The following is a 23,976-nucleotide window of genomic DNA, read 5'->3' as shown; positions in this document are numbered from 1 at the left end:
TGCGGTAGAAATTGTGTCCCCTCTAGTGTTCGAATGTGTTTGCTAGTGCATACCTGGCCCTCATTGCAATTAAGAAGATTTATTTATAGCTGGTTACAGAGGAGACCATGGACAAGGACAATGACAGGCTTGTTGGAAACTATAGGTGCGGAGGTTGTAGTGTCTGTGATCAGTGTGTCAGGGATAGTAGTGTGTTGTCACAGGGGGTTATCTGTTAACAACTGACAAAGAAAAAATGTAGTTTGTCTTCTTATTTGTCCTTGTGGATTGGGATATGTAGGCGAAACAGGTAGGGAACTGCGAGTGAGGTTAAATGAGCACAAGTCAGCTATCAGAACTAAAAAGAGGAAGGCCCCTCTGGTGGAGCATTTTGTTGAAAGAGGTCATGGGGAAAATTATTTTTGCTGGTTCGTTCTTGAGAAGTTTATTGGGAGGAAAAGAGTTGGTAATGTTGATGCTAAAAGAAGGTTAATGGAGCAGTTTTTTAATATCCAAATGTAATACTATTAGACGTGCATTGAATAATAAGAAAGATTGGGAACGATTCATTGGGTGCTAATTGGGTGCTAATTGAGAGGGCCTATTGTCAGGATTGTGGGAGGACTGTCCGGATAGATATTATGGTTTACTATTTGTAGATCAATATGATACCGTCAGAAGAACCTTGAAATGAGAATCTATATTGTTTTTGAGTTAGGGTTAGTTATTTGGAAGGCAGCTCATGTTGGCTAAGTAGTGGTCTGATAGAGGGAGGGAGGACCCTGTAGACCTAGAATTGGGAAACGGTGTTCCAAGATGGCACTTGCACCATGAGCTCACTGATGCACATTTAAAATGTGCACCTGGATTGATGAGAGGTATTGGTATAAGTGGCCATTGAATGTTAAGTAGCTTTTTGAAAAAAAGAGCAAAAATGCCAGTATTAGATGTAGGCCACCACTTTAGAACTGGTTGGATGCAGATTATACACAATCAAAACACGAGTTACTCTAAGATGGTACCCAGTATGGAAAGATAGGAGAATCAGTGATGCATAGGTAATCAATTATGGACCCCTGTCTTGTGGAGAGTGCTCACAGGTGTGGAGGACCTGGGGCCCTGAGCCTGTGTATTCAAAGCGATTGTCGGTAATGGATAATTGTTGCCATTTGGAGCATGACTCTGGAAGAGGGAAAACGGATTGGTTTACAGTGAGCTTGACAGCATGAGGGACTGAGGGATGTACGGCTAGATTGAATGCATTTCAGCAAGTGAGTCTGAGAAACTATTGGGTACTAGCAATAGGAGATTGAACCTTGGTGGACAGGGTGTTGTGGGAGGAGTGGGCGTGGCCTCAGTGATTTGGACCAACTCCTGTCCTTGCTGATAGATTTTGCTGTGAATTGGCGGCACCATAGGCAAGTGGATACATTAGATGGAGGATTGTTGTTTGCCCCGAGTTGGGATCGGTGCAATGATTTGATGAAGAATATTTCAGGCGAGTTGCGTAAGGGCTATTACCATTATCGCAATTTGTGCCTTATGAGGTTTTTTTGTTATAGGTAGTGGAAAACTGTCCTCATAAGCCTGACTGGACTCATTATTCAGGAGTTTTGCCGTGGAGGCATAGGTAAGGAGAGATGATCAAACTATAGAGGGTGAGCTCATGTCATAATAAGGGGACAATTGATTACATCTCCTTTATGATAATGTCAAATTATCAATGTAGTATTGTTTTGATCTATATAAACACATTGAAAATAACTTAACATCTGAGAAAGGAAGGCAGTGAGTGCTTTACTCTGTGGTTTGGTCTGAGGGTAAAATGGAGGAATTCTAACAGCCCTGGACAATACATCTAGTGGACAACAGGTGAGACCCTCTTTCAAAAGGGGTCAAAATAGGGAAAGAAACAATGAAGGCATGAGTTGGAAATGCTGATTCTGTTTTTGTTTTTCACAGTGGGTGAGAGATGAACCTTCCATGTACCCTATGGGATTATGATCATGTTTTTTCACTATAAGATTTTAAATATCCTAGGACGCTTTAGGAGCTACACCGCCCCATAGATTTTACGTCTAGGTATGATGGATGAAATACTCAAAATGACGTTTTTTTGGAGACACCTTTTGTGGCACTTAATAGGAGTTTGTTGAATGTATGGAACACACTTGGTGGCTGGTGGTCTGAGGATGAAACCATACGAGTACCAGAGGGTTGGGATAAGCATGCGGTTTTAATAAGATGCTTGCAAACTATTTTATTTGATCTCAAATGTTTTTAAAAGTTGTGTACTGTCGTTTTGTGGATTATGTATGAAAACATTGGGACATATTACCAATTATGTTGTCCTAAAGAAGGTGGCTTTTAATTGCTATTTCCACAGAAATGCATCTTGCAGGATGCGCTGTACACCGGGAATCTCAAGATTAAAAATTAATAGAATTAGGGATCCATGCTGATACTATCAGTATCACTGCAGGAGTTTAATAGACAAATTGACGTCTTAATTGTTTCACTTATGTTTTTGTTTCTATTGTTTTCGAAAAGATGGTTGTTTATGTTTTTTGAATATTGTTTTATATTTAATTGCTACGGGATATAAGTTGTTATTTTTTTATGAAATATCAATGCTGAACACATAAGGAAAAATAATTATTAAAAAAACTATATAGTAGAGATATGCATTATTTAAGTCGTGATTTTTTTCACAATATGTTGTGGTACTCTTTTATGAGGAATACGTTATTTTGGATGGATGTTGGGAGGCTGTGAAGTTTGGAACATCAGAGAGTTTGATATGGTTTGCATATAGATCTCAATGTGAATTCTGCCAAATTTATTGTTAAGTGGCGCCCTCTCCCCTTGGTGTATGAGGTCCCCCTTGTTATAGTAAGCATTTAAACACGATTATGTTGCTGCACACTCTACATTGAGTGTTGTATAGTCCCCTACCAGCCAATTGTACTGTTTCCCAGGCTCACTAGTACATTGTTTGTCAGAGGGGACCCTGTGAGCAGGAAGGGCCCAGTTCAAGAACCACACAATGAAAGGACGGGAGACTGTCTTTATGTGGTCTGAGATCGCATATTGGGCCTTATTTATTATAGTATTAAAATATTAACACTTTTCAGTCTCTAACAACACAAAAAACAAAGTGTACAACTTAACAGAAAGAGCCCAGTAAGTGTCGCCCATGTGCCTGACATCAACAGACCCCAAAGCCTACACTCGGTGTAAAGACAATAAATATTAAGAAATGTGATACTGGATGGCAGGGTGCCCTACAAGGGCTGGGCAGGCCTCTTAACCCACTGGACATTTCCCCAGTGGGCGGGAGCCCTAGAAGGCCGGTTTCTACGGCATTGGTTTCCTCCAGATGCTTCTGTCACTTTCCCCAGCTCCCTGAGGTTAATTACAGCAGGGATATGGTAGCTTCACAAAAGAGAGAAAGAGAGAGAGAGAGACAGAGAGAGAGAAAGTGACGAAGAGAAAATGCAACAAGAGAGAGAGGAGAGAAAAAGAGACATGAAATGGGTGGATGGAAAGAGAGACTTTGCCCGAGAAGATGACGGGAGTGGGGCTGGTTTAGGCGTTTTTGCCAGGGCTACTTTTGGTACCCCACAACGACACAGGCTACTTGTTGTGCTGCAGAGGAAATCAAACAGGCTTTAAACAACGTGTTGACTAATTGAGAATGGTGGAGAAACCCCTCTCAGGCAAACATGAGGAATGGATATCTGGCATCTCATGTTGAGAGCTTTCACAGATCACTGTTTAAATGTTTTACATGCGTATTAATTCTTTTCACACAAGATCCATCCCTCTAGACCTGCCTGGGGTAATACAGGAGCGTGCAATAACAACTCCCCAGGAAGCTTCTGCCCATCCAAAAAATGTCTGCTACCTAGAGTACAGTAAGATCATTCCTGCCATGTTGCAAATACATTATCGTCTTGAATCTGTAGGATCACAAGCAAAGTTGGTGTAAGCCTCATGCCTAAAGTCCTTTAAACAACCTGTTTCCTTTGACCAACATGAAGGCCACCAATGTTGTTTCATGGCTACTGAGACTAGCCTATAGCACTCTCCAAATAAAGCTATGAAACATCACCACTGCCCATTCGAGTGAAACAAGCAATGGCTGGGACCATTGGACCTAATGTAAAGGTATAGGAAAGAGGCAACCTTATTGCTACAACATACTACAGACAACCCCCCTACATGCCATGCTTAAGGACAGGCTTTAAATTAAGTTTGGATGCATGCAGCGCTTAGAACAGTCAGGCCATACACAGATGTGGCAGCCCCTATAGTAAAGAAGTGTGAGATGAAGTTAGAAAGTTCAATGTATGCTCCGTCCTGAGAGATCACCTTCCCTTTACCAAAATAGAACTTGAAAAAGGGGACCGAGTTGGAGTGGACAAATAATGCATTGGCATCACACACCGGGCTAAGCAGGATTTATTCCCCCAAAGCTGGACAGCATAAGTGGCCTTCCATTTTTCAAAGGGCAATGTGGTCTTCCCTCCTTAGCTGGCAGTCTTAGAACAGGTAAGGGAGACAGTCCCATAGCCAGCAGATGTTTGCAAGGAGCAACCCCTGACTAAATCAGATTTTGTGTTTGCCACCAGTTCACCAACCTTATGTGCCCTGTTAAAGGCCCAACAGAAAGCATCTTGAAAACAAAAGCTTTGAATGCAGAGGTGCAAACTGCTTGGAGGCAATTCATCTCCACAACTCACTAATTTATCAGTCTTTTTCTTGACGTACCTTTTACAGCCCTCAAGCCTCCCCCAGCCTTTTAATATCTTATCTGAAATGAATGAGCATAATCTTGCACCTGGACAGTACTGCAGACAAAGCCAAAACTAATCTCTCTCTCTCTCTCTATATATATATATATATATATATATCTCTATATATATATATATATATATATATATAGAGAGATATATATATATATATATATAAAATCTAGTGGCGGTTACCAGTAGGTAGTTTTAGTTAGGACCTAGTTTCTATAGAAAGAGTGTTTTTTGTTTTGCTAATAACTTTAGCGCACTTTGATGAAACAAAGGCAGCATTCGCCCAGATGTCACAATTCATGGAAGACAATCCATACTTTCAGACTACCAAACTGGATTCCGCCCAGGAAGAGCCACTGAATCGGCACTCATATAACTCTGGGATGATCTTAAAAACACAGTCGACCGCAATGGAGTTGCTGCACTACTTCTATTGGACCTCTCAGTTGCCTTTGATACGGTTGACCATGACACCCTAATTCAAAGACTCCATGAAGCCGGCATAGAAGGGACTGCTCTCGACTGGATTACATCCTACTTTCAAAAAATAACTAATGTCATCGATTCTCCCCCCTTCTCATCCAAGCCCTACCTCTCAAAAGTAGAGGTTCCACAAGGATCAATCATCTCACCTTTGCTTTTCAACATCTACATGATATCATTACCAGAACTGATCAATGATTTCAACTCACATGCTACAACTATGCGGATGACACGCAAATACTACTTAAATTAGAATGCCCCAAAAACATTGAAAACTCACAAATCTTCAGTTTGACTTGGAGCCATCTCAAACTAAATGCCTCCAAAACAGAAATACTCATATGTGGTGACTGGAAAAATTATGACCCACTGTGCCCCTGGCATGACGATCTCGGACCACCTCCTCAATTATCCGAGGAAGTTAAAAACCTTGAAGTTTACAAAGAATGCCCAAGTGGACAAATTAGCACAAACAGGCTTCATCACCTTGAAGACTCTGTGACGCATCTTCCCCCACCTCAGATTTCCACACAAGGTGTAGGCTCCTATCTCGCTTGTACTCTCCAAACTGGTTTATGCTAATGGCCTCTACCATGGATCCTTTCTATCTAATATGATAAAACTACAACACATTCAGCACTCCGCTGCCAGGCTACTATTACATGTATAGCCGCAAGCCCACATCTCACCTGCCTTGAGAGCACTACTCTGGTTACCTGTTGCCAGGAGATGCACCTTCAAGCTACTTTGCATCACCCACAAAGCTATACATGGAACAGGACCGCTCTTTATCAGAAACAAAATAATCAAATACATTCAACAAAGAAACCTCCACTCAAGATTTGCACCCCGCCTTAGAACACCACCATACAAGAAAAAGACTATAGGTCTATAGGTGGTACATCCTTCTCTGGTCAGGCAGAAAAACTATTGAATTCATTACCCCCAAATATAAGATCCACAGATAACTATCTTGTCTTCAGAAGACTACTCAAGAGTTGTCTCTTTCCTTCATAACCACCATGTTCAAACAGCTATGGACTGCATAGGCCTGTGTTTATAAATATTTTTAATCTGATTATGTGTATATTCTAGATGTGTATAGTTATTTAGGAAATATGTATCGCTACTATGTCATAATAAATCACAAACATACTTTAACTAATGTATATTTCCGCACGGTTTAAATATGTATATGTATGTATATATATACATATATATGTATGTGTATATGTGTGTGTATTCATGTGTGTATGTATGTGTGTGTGTGTGTGTGCATATATATATACATGTGTATGTTATTCTATGCTTAACATGTTCATAGGTCATTGTATAGCTCCTAGATAAGTAGTTATATCAGATACTTATGAATCCTTGCTCTCATTTTATATCACACTGATCAAATGTTTTATTATCAAAAGCATTTGGCTATTAAAAAATTGAGTAAAGATAAATAATTGTTAGAAAAGTACTCTTATTAATTAACTTCAAACATTACAAATCTTGAAAGTCTGTGATTATACAATACTACTTTTCTTCTCATATTACACGCATTACTATATTCCTAAAACATATATTCCCTTACTATGTATTTACATATCTATTTATTTATTACTCTAGTCCTACTGTACTAGAGAAAAATAAAATTAAAATAAAATAAAATCTATAAATAAAATTCAAATTATAAATAAGTACATAAAAAATATATTAATAATAGAAATATTAATAATAATGAATAAATTAAATAAAAATAATTATAAAAATGTGTATATATATATATATATATATATATATATATATATATATATATTTAATTATAAAAAATTTGACAGCTGCAGCCAAGTCACATCAAACATAACTCCGCTTTCCGACAGCAGTACCTGTTAAATAGGTCCCTCTGTCAGAAAAGAGGAATTTTTATCTGTGTGCAGGGAAGACCCAATGAAAACATGGCTCCAGCAACCAAGGAGCTGCTACATAAAGCAGCTCCTTGGTTGCCTGGAGAAATGCTGACTCACACAGGAGGTGGGAGCGGGCGGCGACCACAGGGAGCCCTTATGACTCCCCCCGCAGTCCCAAATAACCCCCTACAGGGTGATAAATAATTTTAAAAAAAGAAGAAAAAAATCAGGGAGGCCTTGAGGTTCCCAGATAGCCTGTAAAGGACAATAAAAAAAGGCAATAGACCTTCACACTGAGAGTTGATGGTTCGACTCCAGGTGTACCCAGAGTCATTGCCTTCTTTCAATTTATTTTCAACTGCAAGTGTTTAAGGCTCACACTGACAGGTGATCTTACTATTTTTAAATGGCAAATACATTTTTCTTTTCTTTTCAAACTGAGCAGAATTAGCTCATTCTAAGAATATCAAACATCAAAGCCTAAAAAACTCTTGCTTTCTCTTTCAATCCCTTTCTCCCACTCACACACCCACTCAGACACTTAAAAACCCACTCACAGACCCTCACGCACCCACTCAGACACTAACGCATCCACTCACTGACCAATTCAGACTCACAGACCAAATGAAACCATCATGCACCCACTCACAGACCCGCGCACAGACTGACACACCCTCTAAAACACTGATGTACACACTCTCACACCCAGACAGACATCCTCACAGCCACTCTCATGCCCAGATACACCCTCTCAAAACTATTCTCACACCCAGAGAGGCTGAGGCTAAAGGGCCATGTGCAGCATAGGGTTGGGTGGTTGGCCGTAGGTACTGGCTGCAGGTCAGGTGCTGTGGACAACCTCTGCTGTACATGGACAAATGGCATGCACGGTGCAAGGTTCGGTGCTTATAGGGGGTTGGCTGCAGGGCAACCGTCATGCATGGAGGTGGTTGGATTACTGTATAGTAATAAAAATTACTACATATTAAAAAAACATAGACATTCATGGAAAAAACAAAGGTTCCTGGAATGTTATAGTTAGGAAATAGAATTTTTTTAAAACAATAAAAATTCAGTGAAAAAAATAAAGGTTACAGGGACATCATAGTTAGGCTCACATTTTAAACTTACAAAACCATAGAAATTCCCAGTTATAGTTAGAGTTATCTCAAGTAACTATAACTCTGCCCTAAGGTAACTATAACTCATGCCCTCACCATGTTCTGCTAATTACCTCACAAATTATGGAACTTATGACATCTTTGATAGCATCTTTGATAATTTCAATGTGATATTTACAGTAACATTTTTACTCTCTTTCATTCTCTATTAAGCACAATACCAAATGTACAGCAGATTTTTTTAAAAAAAAGCATGGCTCAAAAGGACCAAGCATCCCACCAGGGAGTCTCTCCTTTTCAATTTTTATCTTAGCTACCTCAGTGTTAGCCAATAGAGAGTGGTGGCTCGTTCAAGTTTTCAACATCATGGATTCTGAAGTCATAGCAGAAACAACAATAAAGTTGCTGAGCCATGTGTAATTTAGGCGTTCACCAACAGGCAATTTGTGATTCACTTGTGAACTTCTTTGTACTTTTATTTCTTAAAACACTCGAACTCAGGGTGGAAGGGTGGCCACAAAAGTAGCAATTGTGTGTGTTCCTGCTGGGTGTGTGCAGCTTTCCTGTTGTAAGCGCTGCATGCCTCCCTCTTTTCCCTCACTGGTTGAGTTGGACTGGCTCCCCGGCTTTCCACTTTTCTTAACATCAGTTTGAGGCACTGACATCAATCAAATCTCAAAACATATGAGGGTTAGAGGCTTTTTTTCCAGCAGATGGCTCAGTTATATTACTTCCCACATCTCCCCAAAATTCTTCTGGCTTACTAAAAAATGTATTTTGTTAATAGCACATCTGAGAACCCAATATTATCAGTTTTCTAGAACCCTCCACTGGTAAATCATGATGCTTTCTATTGAATTAGTCAATGTTTCTTCCATCTTTGGCTTGTGCTGCTTGTAAGAACACTTCTTGGTCGCTCTATTATTATGAACAATAAGTTTTTCCGTTACTGAATCAAACATCTTGACAAAAACTCTCATTCTAATTTTTTATTTCTTATCATCAGACACATTTAAGACCAAATGGCCCTTTGAGACAGGATTGAGTACATGACCTGTAAAGCAGAGGACTCACCCTCAATTTTTTGTTCAATGTGCTTGTCTTCCAATTTCCCATTACCAGATGGTGGCACCATTGTTTGCTCAAGTTGCCCCACTACCCTTCTTGCAAACACTGTTTGCGTGTGAGGCTTCTTAGGGAGTCCAACCCTGTCTGTTCCTTGATTCCTTCAATGAATGTGAGTTGTGTTCACTTTCTGAATATCAGCCGCAAGTACCACCAACTTCTTGGCTGTAGCCAAGTTATCATCACCTGACCTTGAAGCTGCAACAACCCCATTGGGTTGTGTGGTTGGGCAATGTAACTTGGATTGCCAAGGGAACACCCAGGCCAGACTAGAGACCAAACTGGATTGAAATGATTGTGCCAATACAGATTGGCTTGCCACTGTTAGGAGAAGGTTCAGCACCAGTGGAAGCAATAGTAGGAGGCAATGGGGACACAGGTAAATTCCATCCATTACTTGAGTGAATAAGGTAATTGGGAACAAGAGGGCTATACGGATCACTTGATTCTGGATAGCCTTCTTAGGTTCAACAATCTTCCAGGGCTTCTTAGGATCAGGTGGAAATGCCACCTTAGGTGACACACTTGACTTTCTGAGTCGCTCAGCTTCGGTTGCCACATCACTGTTTCTCCCTCCTCAATGAGTTCCAGTGGTACTAGAGCTGAATATCTGAGGTACCAGTGCCAGCAACTGCCCAATGGAGTCCACGTTGCTCGGTTCTTGGGCAACACTGGCATCCTGCCCCATTCTCCTGACTTCCTTTTAACCTGTTTTGGGTCCATTACAATAGGTTGAAGCTCAGCTAACTAAAACACATTTTTTTCAAGTCTGCTTTTCAAGGGTGTGAACAACTGTGAATTGTCCACCTTACCGTTATTAGCAGAAGCCAAAAGAAAAAAGTGCGTAATGAGGGAAAGGAAAATTAACAGCGCTTATTGGCTAAGAACCAGTGTGCAAAATGCTACAAGTACCAATTCCAGAATCGCAGCTAACAAAAGCTATTTTCAGTTTGCTACATATCCAAGTCAGTGAACATAGAATGCAGACAGCAAATGTACCTGGAGCCAGTACTCTGATTAGCTGAACTAATCTCAGAATTTCATACACTGTACTAGTAATGCCAAGCTGGATTCCCATGTCAGCTTTAGATTAACAAGCTTGAGCTGATAAAAGAATGAGGTTTGCTGAAGAATGGTGCCTGGACTCTGTCCCCATTTCTCTCAACCAGAAGCAACAAGAACATCACTTATTCTGGCTGTGAGATTACCGGATCAGTCACCTGATGGAAACCGGCCAAAATCAACTCCGGTGTTGGCTTGCCTAACCTGTGATCTTTGTGTTGCTCCAACAACTGACTAACAACGCACATCAATCACAGCTGCAACACATATCTGAAGTGGACGTGACCCAGCATGGTTAGCCTTCACAAAAGACCTAATTAAATACTTAAATAAATAAATGCATAGAAAAGAACAGTATTTGCAATTGATTAAAGTATGAACTTTGCATCTTCAAGCATACATTTATTGTAACTGACTACAACTGCACAGTTGGCCGCAAGATAGGTGGTGACACATTTCACTTGGAATACAGTGGAACACTGCTCTTAACTCTATACACTACATAATCCTTGAAGTCTGCTTTTAGATTTCTTGAGTACATCAATGACAGAAAGGCAGTGTTGGTATAGTCTTAACCATGAAGTTCCTTACCATTGTGACATTATTCAGACTCTTTACCTAGAACCAATGAAGATAAGAAGTATGAGGGCCTCTGTAGGTGTTTACACGCCCATGCCATTATTTAGTACTTGATTCAAGGATGAAAGATTTGATGAAGGGCTTTGGTGTACAAATAATTGATAAACTTGTCAAACGTATCTTCTCAGCTATGTGGTACTTCAGCAATTTCCCTTCTTTTTTCATCCATTATTTTTAGACTGAATTACCATTTTCTCTCACTTTGTTTTCAGAATAATACTAGGAGAGTAAGTCAATGTCTGTGAGACACTTTTGTCCAGCCCTTCCTGTGTGTTATGCTGCTGCATCCTAACAGAAGTATTTAGATATCTTCTTATCATTTTACTACACATTAGTTTTACATATATAGACGTAAAGTACCAGAATATTATTACTAGAATGTCATCTGACAATAATATTACTAGAATGTCATCTGACATTAATATTGGGTTCTAAATGTGGTTGACAAAAATATCAACCCAATGAAGATAATAACAGAAAATCTACTCACAATGGGACATTACTTTTGAAAACGACATATAGTTCACTGTTTGCATCAGACAATATATCTGTAGGTGACTTTCTGACACATGACCATGTCTGTTTCAGTGGGATTGCATGTCATTCGGCAGTCGCCATGCCACTTCCCATCCAATTCATTTTAGGTGTGCTTGTAACATAAGCTCAATCAGCCCTCCCTGCCTCTGTTACCTGAACAGGGATTTCACTGGGAGGAAGAATTGGAGGCTCTGAGAGGCAGGCATCTAAAAAGCATATCTAAGGCACCTTCATAAGAGGCGTGTCTGTGGAACAGAATCCTGTGCTCGACAAATGCATAAAAAGACCTTCAGTGTGCAAAAAATAACAAACATCAATACAAATGTATTTAACAATTTACATAGAACTGTTCTTCGGTGCCATAAGAAATTAAATACCTGAAATGGTAATTTTAAAAGTAAGTTGCACCTTGGTTCCTTGCTGTCACTATTCAGTCTGGGTACAATTTAAATAACACTGGTGTCATAGTCATAGTTTCAGGAGTTACTCTTTGTTGAATTCCTGAAATAACGCAATTATGCCACTTTGCAACACAGTGCCGGGTTGGAGATAGCCTAGTGCACATGTGTGTTTGGCCGGCCCGAGACGGCCATCCAAACATACATGTGCACTGAGGGGGAGTGCTGTGCACTCTCCCTCCGCCCCTGTCATCGCCCATGGCCCGCCCCTTTTACAAGAAAACGAAAATAAACATGGTTTATTATCGTTTTCTCGTAAACGTTTTGCAGCTGCTGCTGCTGGCGGGGGGGGCGATGCTCCTCAGCCATGGTGGAGGGGCCGCCCCTGCCCTTTTGCCAACCCCACAAAAGCAGTCAAATCAGGTGAGGGGCCTGCAACACTCCTCCCCCGGCCAATTTCAGCCCTGGGGACCCCCTGATCCTGGCAAGTATGTAAAGGGGTAGAGGTGCATACAGCCCTCCTCCCAGGCCAATATTGGCCCTGGAACCCCATCCCCTGGGCCTGACCAGTAAATGGTGGATGCTACTTAGTGGGCAGATATCTTTGAACAAAACATTTCTATCCGATGATATTCTGTATCTGATAATCTGGTCCCACGCTAGTGTTAACCTATCATATAATTATTGGATGACATTGAGCTTAAGGTGGTGGGTGAGATCCAGACCTAGAGTTATGTGCTACTAAGCATGTTATTAAAAGTAATGTTATTTTCCCTACAATACTAAGTTGTTATGTTTAGGCTATCTTGAGAATGTTATTATGGAATGCGGGGGAATTGGAAGGTGGGGAGGATTCTTGATGGTTGAGGGCATTCTGCCCTTGGAGACCGAAGCAAGAGGAAGGCTTAAGAGATACCTGGAATAAACTACGTATATTTCATTGCTGCTCCACTGTATAGTTTTATTATTTACAGTGGCGACGAGAGTTTGGAGATATTTTTGTTACAGTATCTCCATTTCAGACCTGAACGCGTCATTGAAGTTTTTTTTTCTCTCTCTTCGTTTTTTTCTGTTACGGAGACCTCATAAGCTTGGCTCTTGATAATGTATGGACGAGGAGGACACTGAATTGAAGACGGACCGGGTGTGGTAACTATAATTTTAGTTACTTTACAATTCACTTTACCGTCAGTGAATTTAGCCGTTCACGAAGCGGAATTTAAAACACGCTGCACACGCACTGTGGTTCATTTCGCGGCAGCATTCTGGTTCAGTGGCGGTGTAGCGCGCTTAATCGAACACGCGCTGCAGTGTTGAAGACACGCGCTGCTGTTACTGACACGCGCTGCGGTCTTGAAGACACGCGCTGCTATAGTAACACGTGCTGCAGTGTTGGAGACACACACTGCTGTACCAGTACTGTACTTTGATTTGGAAGCAACTCGCACTGGTGTGCGCGTGTTTGAAGACACTTCAGCTGCGTATTGTGTTAACTTTATGGCAGCGGCTGTGCCGGGGAGGAGTAATGCGGTGGCAGATTGTCTGTCAAGATTTCCACAGAATGAAACAAAGGAGGACAATGCATTTCATGAGCTGTTGGAAAATGAAGTAATTTCCACTGTGACAGGGTACATGACTGTAGATTTTGGGAGCATTAAGGAGGAAGAATGGATGGATTGCGTGAAGAGTGATCATATATTGCAGGAGGTAAAAAGGTATGTGAGCTATGGTTGGCCTAGTAGAGGTATGGTGGCTGCGGAGTTAGAACCGTTTGCTAAGGTTAGGGATGAGCTGGAAGTGGAAAACGAGATGTTGTTCAAGAAGAAAGTGCATTCCTCCCAGAGATTTGATGCAGACCATCTTGAGTGTAGCTCATGAGGGGCATCCGGGTATGTAATCTATGAAACGGTTGGTAGGCACATGTTTCTGGTGGCCGGGTTTAGACAAAATGGTGGACGGAGTTGTCAGAGAATGTGATGTTTGTGTAAACGCTGACAAAATATTAAGAACTGTGCCTGCACCTCTGACACCTGTGTCCTGGACAACCTCTCCCTGGCAGAAATTGGGATTTGACATTACAGGTCCATTTTATTCTCTTCCAGCTGATGCCCGGTATGCTTTAGTCCTTATATACTATTTTTCCAAGTGGCCAGATGTAAAAATGGTTCCATGTGTATCAGCAGGTATCATCATAGAATTTTTCAAGGAGATTTTTGCCAGAGAGTGTTATCCAGAAGTCTTGATTTCGGGTAATGGGGTCCAATTGATTGCTGGTGAAACACAGAGTTTCTTTAGGTACTGCAACCTTAAACATGTTACTACTCCGTTGTATGAGCCACAAGGCCATGGACAGGTGGAGAGATTTAACCGAGTTCTTAAAGACAGCATTATTTGGGCACGTAGTTTTGGAGGTTTGTGGAAGGAAAAGTTAAGAGAAAAATTATGGAATTATCGGATTACTCCACAATCCACAACAGGTGTAAGTCCTTTCAGGTTGTTGAGGGGAAGACATCCTGTGTCGAAATGATGTCCATGGTGGTTCAAGAAGAAGCATGGCAAAGAATGGGAAAATGTATCTTTGGAAGAAGTCAGGGAAAGGGTCAAGAACAAACAGAAAAAGATTAAGGAAATTTATGACAGAAAGTGGAATGTGAAGGAACCTAACTTTGTGGTTGGAGATTGGGTTAAGATATGTAAGCCGGGGTTTGTAAGAAAGACTGAAAGCAAGTTTGGGAAGGCTGTCAAGGTGGTCAAGGTGTTGAGGAATAGTGTGGTTACGTGGGATGGCCAAGTGTGGAATGTGAGAAGGGTGGCGAAATGCTGTGGTAACCGTCAGGACATTAAGGAAGGGAAGTGTTTTGATCACCTTGTAGCAGGTTGGAGTGGGTTTGGTGAGGAAATTGCACGACCTGTTGAGAGTCTGGGGAGTGAGAGTGATTGTGGACAGCCTGTATCAGATGAGGCATTTGAAGAAACCTATAAAGAGGTAGGGGTGGCTGGAGATCAAAGGAATTATGGGGATAATGTAAGGAACAGGGATTCTGTTGCTTCTAGAGTGAAATTTAATGTGAGGAAACGTGCTCTACCATTCAAACTCAGAGACATTGTGTAATTGGAAATGTAATGCTATAAGTGTTTAAAAGTGGTTTTGCGTACTCTGAAATTATTTTAATTATTCGTTGTCGTTCTTTATTTCTTCTGTATATTCGTGTTTATGTAAATTTTATTGTTTTTTTATTTTATTTATTTTTTCTATTTTAGAAAGGGAAATGTGTTATGTCTAGGCTATCTTGAGAATGTTATTATGGAATGCGGGTGAATTGGAAGGTGGGGAGGATTCTTGACGGTTGAGGGCATTCTGCCCTTGGAGACCGAAGCAAGAGGAAGGCTTAAGAGATACCTGGCATAAACTACGTATATTTAATTGCTGCTCCACTGTATAGTTTTATTCTTTACATAAATCTGTAATTTTTATGAGTTTTTGTTATTTAGTCACAAAAGGTGTGGCGTTTCCATCCTTAACCCACATATCTACAAAGGGATAATGGGCCTTTCTTTGTGCAGATCACATGTGCCACCTACCAGATTCCACTGTCCATTCCCCCTGTGGACACAGTTGTGGACTCCCCTTTGAATTTCTGAAGTGGTGGGCATCATGGAGCTTGCAATAGCATCACACTGTTCTAAAGGATAGTTTTCAGGCAAGAAGGAAGGCAAGCCATGAGGCTCTGGGACTATCAAGTCTTGTCCAGACTCTTCCCACTTTCCTATTATTACTTGGTAATCTCAGACTTCAATGAACGTTGGAAGATGTCCCTCTTTCAACCAAAAATGGAATATCTCCACCCTACTCTCATGAGGCTGGTAATACTGGCTTCGGTGCCAATGGGGATTTGTGCCTTAATCAGCATTGCAAGCCTGGCACAAACTTTGCCATGGCCTCAAATTTCTGCCATACACTACTTTTAGCAGCTCATACATGGAGAACTTGGTGCAGGAAAAACCTCCACATTCGCAGTTTGCATCTCAGAATGCGGTAAAACGTTTAGCATGATCCTGTTATCACCCATTCTAACCTGTACAACCTATATTAGGGATGTACCGCCACATTGACAAAAACACACTCTGTGGTATCAGAATTTTTCTAGCCAGTATTATCACACCCAACTGCCAAGGCACTGAGAACGAGTCCATTAGATTGAAAATGTCAGACCGAGAAGACATCATATTTTAGCCCTTTATTCTACCCCACTCATGTAGGGGTACTCGAGCAACAGCTGTAAAACTAAGCATGATTTTTTTCAACTCCTGGCTTTGCATCCTCTATGTTGATGGGCATCAAGGTCCTGTCAGTGACTGCAAGTATACAGGGGTCTTAGAACTACATTTTTCCCCTTTGCTTCCACTTGTCGTTTTTCTCCACAGCCATTAGCAAAGAACGGAGCAGCTGGGAAGCTAAGTGTAGGGCAATAGGCCAACTATGGGGCATATTTATACTCTATTTGTGCTGGATTTGCATCATTTTTTTACGCAAATTTGGCACAAACTTAACTCCATATTTATATTTTGACGCTAGACCCGTCTAGCGTCAAAATATAGGAGTTAACGTCATTTTTTTACTGTGGAAACCTACCTTGCGTCAATGAGATGCAAGGTAGGCATTCCCAGGCAAAAAATGACTCGAAGGCATTTGCGCTTTATTTTTCCTCTCATGCAAAAATGACGCACGGGAGGAGGAATAATGGTGCTAAGCCTTTTTAGCGCCATTATTTAATACCTGGGTCAGGGCAGGCATTGGGGGGCTTGTCGGCTCATTTCCATGGTCAGAGACCATGGAAGCAGTCCACAGATGCCCTTCCCTGCACCCAGGGACACCCCCTGCCACCCCTACCCACCCCTGGAGGACACCCAAGGATGGGGGGACCCATCCAAGGTAATTCCAGGTAAGTTTTTCTTTTTTTCTTTAAAGTGGCATAGGGGGGCCCAACTTGGGCCCCCATACGTGGCACAGTGCCCAATGTCCATGCCTAGGGGACAGACGTCCCCTGCGCATGGCCATTGGGCAGGGGGACATGACTCCTGTCTTTGCTTAGACAGGAGTCATGTCAATGGGGGTTGTGCGTCAAAAAATGACGCTAGTCAGGTTAGAGTCAATATTTTTTATGCTAACCTGACTTGCGCCAATTTTTTATGCACATCCCCCAGTCCTCCCTATGCCTCCCCTGCCCAGATAGCATTGTTTATTTTGATGCTCACCGGGCCTTAGCACCGGCTAGCGTCATTCCTTAAATATGACGCCCGGCTGGCATCTCGGAATGGCAGTAGCCGGCGGTAAACTCTTTGACGCAAAAAAGTATAAATCTGGGCCTATGTCTTTCCCTGGGGGCTAAAACAGTGCATGAAGTCACTTCCTCTAAACCTTGGATTATGGTGAATTGACCTCCACGTCCACCTTGATTGATGTAGGGGCAAAGGTCAACTCTGAAGTGGGCATTTTAAATAATCTAATGGACTTCAGTTTCCCTCCTCCATTGGGTATAAAAATGCTGAGTACTAAACATGCCAAACAGTGACTTGAATTTTCGCTTTTGTCCCTCTCTAGATGTGTAAGTTTACTTGTTTTGACAATCTAATAAAGGGCTGTCAATGCCCTGAAGGCTTGTTGCCAAAAAAGAAACAACAAATCATTCAAAGAACAGTAATTGATCTGCAAGTTAATATTGCTATTTTTCTTTTAAGTTCTAGATGTATGGTGATTTTAATACAGAGGTGCAGAGTCTCCCAACACCTCCAACTTTCTCCACTTCCACCCTAGAAGACACCTTTGGTATTCTTGTTTCCCTGTTGATAGACAACTTATTTCATGCTGCTATTGCCTAATTTACAAACATATTTCATGCTGTGCTTGCTTAATTTCTTACCATGTTTCATACTGTCCCTGTTCAGTTTCCTAATATGTTTCAGTCTGTGCTTGCTTAGTTTGCTTGCATGTTTCGTACTGCCCCTGTTCAGTTTCCTAACATGTTCCGGTCCACGCTTGCTTAGTTTCCTAGCATGTTTCATACTGTGCACATTTAGTAATGTCCCTGTTCAGTTTCCTAACATGCTTCAGTCCCCATTTGCTTTGATTCCTAGCATATTTCATACTGTGCATGTTTAGTACTGTCCCTGTCCAGTTTCCTATCATGTTCCAGTCTGCGCTTGCTTAGTTTCATAGCATGTTTTGTTCTGTCCCTGCTCAGTTTCCTAACATGCTTTGGTCTGACTTGCTTAGTTTCCTAGCATGTTTCGTTTTGTCCCTGTTTAGTTTCCTAACATGCTTCGGTCCGCACTTGCTTAGTTTCCTAGCATGTTTCGTACTGTCCCTGTTCAGTTTTCTAACATGATTAGGTCTGCGCTTGCTTAGTTGTCTACCATGTTTCATACTGTCCCTGTTCAGTTTCCAAACATGATTTGAGCTGCGCTTGCTTAGTTTCCTAGCAAGTTTCATACTGTCCCTGTTCGATTTCCTGACAGGTTTCGGTCTGCGCTTGCTTAGTTTCCTAGCATGTTTTATACTATCCATGTTCAGTTTCCTAACATGATTAGGTCTGTGCTTGCTTAGTTTTCTACCATGTTTCATACTGTCCCTGTTCAGTTTTCAAACATTATTTGATCTGCGCTTGCTTAGTTTCCTAGCATGTTTCATACTGTCCCTGTTCGATTTCCTGACAGGTTTCGGTCTGCGCTTGCTTAGTTTCCTAGCATGTTTTATACTGTCCATGTTCAGTTTCCTAACATGCTTCGGTCCACACTTGCTTAGTTTCCTAGCATTTTCGTTCTGTCGCTGTTCAGTTTCCTAACATGCTTCGGTCCGCACTTGCTTAGTTTCTTAGCATGTTTCATACTGTGCACATTTAGTAATGTCCCTGTTCAGTTTCCTAACATGCTTCAGTCCCAATTTGCTTTGATTCCTAGCATATTTCATACTGTGCATGTTTAGTACTGTCCCTGCCCAGTTTCCTATCAAGTTCCAGTCTGCGCTTGCTTAGTTTCATAGCATGTTTTGTTCTGTCCCTGCTCAGTTTCCTAACATGCTTTGGTCTGACTTGCTTAGTTTCCTAGCATGTTTCGTTTTGTCCCTGTTTAGTTTCCTAACATGCTTCGGTCCGCACTTGCTTAGTTTCCTAGCATGTTTCGTACTGTCCCTGTTCAGTTTTCTAACATGTTTAGGTCTGCGCTTGCTTAGTTTTCTACCATGTTTCATACTGTCCCTGTTCAGTTTCCAAACATGATTTGATCTGCGCTTGCTTAGTTTCCTAGCATGTTTTATACTGTCCCTGTTCGATTTCCTGACAGGTTTCGGTCTGCGCTTGCTTAGTTTCCTAGCATGTTTTATACTGTCCATGTTCAGTTTCCTAACATGATTAGGTCTGCGCTTGCTTAGTTTTCTACCATGTTTCATACTGTCCGTGTTCAGTTTCCAAACATTATTTGATCTGCGCTTGCTTAGTTTCCTAGCATGTTTCATACTGTCCCTGTTCGATTTCCTGACAGGTTTCGGTCTGCGCTTGCTTAGTTTCCTAGCATGTTTTATACTGTCCATGTTCAGTTTCCTAACATGCTTCGGTCCACACTTGCTTAGTTTCCTAGCATTTTCGTTCTGTCGCTGTTCAGTTTCCTAACATGCTTCGGTCCGCACTTGCTTAGTTTCTTAGCATGTTTCGTACTGTCCCTGTTCAGTTTCCTAGCATGATTAGGTCTGCGCTTGCTTAGTTTTCTACCATGATTCGTACTGTCCCTGTTCAGTGTCCAAACATGATTCGATCTGCGCTTGCTTAGTTTCCTAGTATGTTTCATTCTGTCCGTGTTCGATTTCCTGACAGGTTTCGTCTGCGCTTGCTTAGTTTCCTAGCATGATTTATACTGTCCATGTTCAGTTTCCTAACATGATTCAGTCTGTGCTTGCTTAGTTTCCTAGCATGTTTCATACTGTCCTTGATCAGTTTCCTAACATGATTCAGTCTCCGCTTGCTTAGTTTCCTAGCATGTTTTATACTGTACATTTTCAGTTTCCTAATATGTTAAGGTTTGTGCTTGCAAAATTTCCTGCCATGTTTCATGCAGTTCCTGTTCAGTTTCCTAACATGCTTTGCTAAGTTTCCTACCTTGTTTGGTATTGACCTTGCTTAATTTCCAAACATGTCTTGTACGGTGTTTGCTTAATATCTTAACCTGTTTATCCTTCGCTTGCTTTGCTTCGTGACATGCTTTATCCTGCGTTTGCTTAATTACTTATTTATCTGTAAACTGCATTGATTAGTTTCATATGGTCAAGGGCAATAATGAGCCAATGTTCTTTAGTCTAAGGACTATACCCTTGCTTAGTTTCCAGACACAGGGGGTCAGTTTGACACTGGCGGTCGGTGATAATGTGGCAGTAGTACCGCCAACAGGCTGGTGGTACATACCGCCACATTAAGACATTGGCGGGTTGGCTGAAGCCAACCTGCCAATATACCACTCCGACCGCCATGGCGATAGCAGCCGCCGGGCTGGAAATGAGAATCTCCAGCCTGGCGGCCGCTATTGTTCCACCTCAGGCATTTTGGCCCTGCCTACCACCATGGTTTCCGTGGCGTTCGTAACGCCACGAAAACCGTGGCAGTAGGCCCTATCAATGACAGGGAATTCCTTCCCTGTCACTGATAGGAGGCCCCCACCCCACCCAAACACTCTCCAGGCGCCCCCCACCCCTCCCTCCATCCATGCTCCCCCCTTTCCAATTCCCCACCCCCTCACACACACGTGCAGACACGCACCACGCATACACACACTCACTCACACAGGCATACACGCATGCATCAATTCATTCATGCACACATCCGTACCACATTCACACTGACACTTAGACACGCATTCACATATCCATTCATACACCCATGCATACATGCACGCAAACAACACTACACATATATTTGCATTCACACACACTCACACATTCATGCACACATCCACACAAACACACACAACACCCCCCCCCCACTCCCCTCCCCTGTCGGAAACCCAACTTACCTGGATCCAGGGGGTCTTCCGACAGGGGATGGGACAGGGTGCTGCTACTGCCAGTAGCACCCGGCAGCAGAACACTGCCAGGCCGTATTTTTTTACACAATGCGGCTGGCGGCGGTCTACTGGCGTGGCGCTGCTGGTGGTAGCAGCACTACCTTAATGCCATCTGACAGCATGGCCACAGCTGGATTTCCACCCTTCCACCCTTCTTGTGGCGGAAATCCGGCTGTGGTCATTATTTGGCGGACGGCTGTTAGCCATGGTGACATAGTTTTGGTGAACGTCGCCACAGTGGTAGGCGGCATTTACTGCCATTGTTTTAGTAAGGGCCATAATGTTCCTTAGTTTCACATATAACACATTTCCCTCTGCAATTCCTTAGATTCCTAACAGGTTTCATACTTCCCAAGCTTAGGCGCAGATTTTTTATTCTATTGATGTACTCTGCAGGAGTAGCACCAAAATGTTGGTGCTACTCCTGCAGAGTACATAGAGGCCCATTATAAAGAATGGTATTCCCCCTTTTAAAGTGTGCTCTAAGAAGGCGTTAAAAGTGCTTTAAAAAAATGGCTCAAGGAAACTCCTAGATTTCCTTGCGCCATTTTTTCACCCCCCCAATGCAGGAACTCCCCGATTCCATGCATTATGCTTGGTGTAGGCATAATGTGGCGCAAGGGTTTACAAAGTGGCGCCATGCATGCATTGCACCACTTTGTAAATATGGCACAGGTTAAATGCCACTTTAGCGCAGCCTTAGCATCAAAAAATGATGTTATGGCGGTGCTAAGGTGGATCCCTCAAGTCAACACAAGTTCCATATTGTACTTTTTTGACTTCCTGACATGTTCCCTACCACGCTGGCCTACTTTCCTCAAATGTTCCCTATAGAGCTTCATTATGTTAGTAACAGGTTTTGTTACATGCTTTCTTGGTTTTCTTTCATTTTGTACTTCTATTCCTCTATTGCTTTCAACTGATCTTCCTTAGTTTGGTGAAATGTTATTGTTAGAAATGGGGTCTTTGGTTGGCAGTCAGGTTACCCCCCCGCACAAGCAAGGACCCTCATTCCAGTCAGGGTAAAGGAGAATCACACTCAGTTAACCCCCGCTCACGCCCTTAGTACCTTGGCACAAGCAGGCAGGCTTAACTCAGAGACAATGTGTTAAGTATTTGTACAAACACACACAGTAATACAGTGAACCACTACAAAATGACACAACACAGGTCTAAAGAAACAAGACCAAGTACGATAAAAATCCACAATATACAGTAAAAAAATAAGAATTTAGCACTTAAAAGGAAGAAAACTGTGATTTGAGGTGAAAATACTGCAGGTTGGTAAAATACGGCATTGTTTCCTACAATGCGACGCCAATTACGCCGTTCACAGAGTCGGTCGACCCGCAGGTACAGTAACTTCAGAACACGTAGGAAACAGCCCATTGCAAGGATTCGGGGAGAGTGGTTTTGCTGGGTCCGATGCGGCTTCAGTTCCGGTGCCACAGGGCAGAAGGACTACGGCATTGCGCAGCAGCGTTGGGTCCTCTCTAGAGGGCGGTGAAGGTGAAACAGTGTCGGATGCGAAGTCGGTCCCTTGGTTCCTGCAGATGCAAAGTCGGGCCGAGTTACGATGCTTCAAGGTGGCCTCACGGGGTCGAGATGACGTCACAGGGCTGCCGGTGCTGCAATGGCGTTGGATCATCACGGACGTTGGACTTACGACACTCCGGTATCAGCGAAGTTGGGATCAGCAGTTGCAGCGATGTGAGGCCTACAGGGTCATCGTTCTTCTATGAGGTCCACGGCCTCAGGGTAAGCAGCGTTGTGGTTCCGGGGTAGCTGTATCAGTTCGCAGGGTCAACGGATCACACTCAGCAAGGTCTATGGCCTCTGGGCAAGTGGTGTCGTGGTTCCGTGCAGTGGCGTCCTGTACGAAGTCGCATGGTGACGTCGGTAGTCTCGTTTTTCTCCAGGAATGCACTTCTAGGGGTCCAGGAACTGGAATGGCACCCTCTGGCAAACTGGAGTCCACAACAGGCAGACTCAGGTCTGGTTGGTGAAGCCTTTGCTGTCCCTGAGGCTTCAAAACAGGAGGCAAACTCTACTCCAAGCCCTTGGAGTCACTTCTCAAGCAGGAATGCAACAAAGTCCAGTCTCTGTCCCCTTGCACAGGCAGAAGCAGCAATTTCAGGATAGCCCAACACAGCACAGTCACAGGCCAGGGCAGCACTTCTCCTCAGCTCTTCAGCTCTTCTCAGGCGGAGGTTCCTCTTGAGTCCTTGAAGTAATCTGATCTTTTAGGGGTTTGGGATGCTCTTCTAATACTCCTTTCTGCCTTTGAAGTAGGCCTACCTCAAAGTATAGTCTCAAGGGTCTGTAAGATCCTTTCTTGTCCAGGCCAGGCCCCAGCCACACCCCAGGAGGTTGAAGAATGCATTGTGAGAGGGAAGGCCCAGCCCAGCTAGGTGTGAGTGACCACTTCTCCCTTCCCATCCAGCATAGCTGGCTCATCAGGATATGCAGGCTACACCCCAGCACCCTTCGTGTCACTGTCTAGAGAGAGGTGCAGGCACCCCAGCTGTCAAACTGACCCAGCTAGGGAATCCGCAAAACACACAGAGTCACAGAATGGTTTAAGTAAGAAAATGCCTACTTTCTAAAAGTGGCATTTTCAAACACACCATCTAAAAAACAACTTCACTAAAAGATGTGTTTTTAAATTGTGAGCTCAGAGACACCATACTCCACATGTCTATCTGCTCCCAAAGGGAATATACACTTTGATCATATTTAAAGGCAGCACCCATTTTAACCTATGGGAGCGACGGGCCTTGCAACAATGAAAACCGAATTTGGAAGTATTTTACTGTCA

This window comes from Pleurodeles waltl, chromosome 11 (assembly GCF_031143425.1).
Source record: "Pleurodeles waltl isolate 20211129_DDA chromosome 11, aPleWal1.hap1.20221129, whole genome shotgun sequence".
Taxonomy (NCBI): Eukaryota; Metazoa; Chordata; class Amphibia; order Caudata; family Salamandridae; genus Pleurodeles; species Pleurodeles waltl.
Note: the sequence above shows the minus strand (reverse complement) of the source record.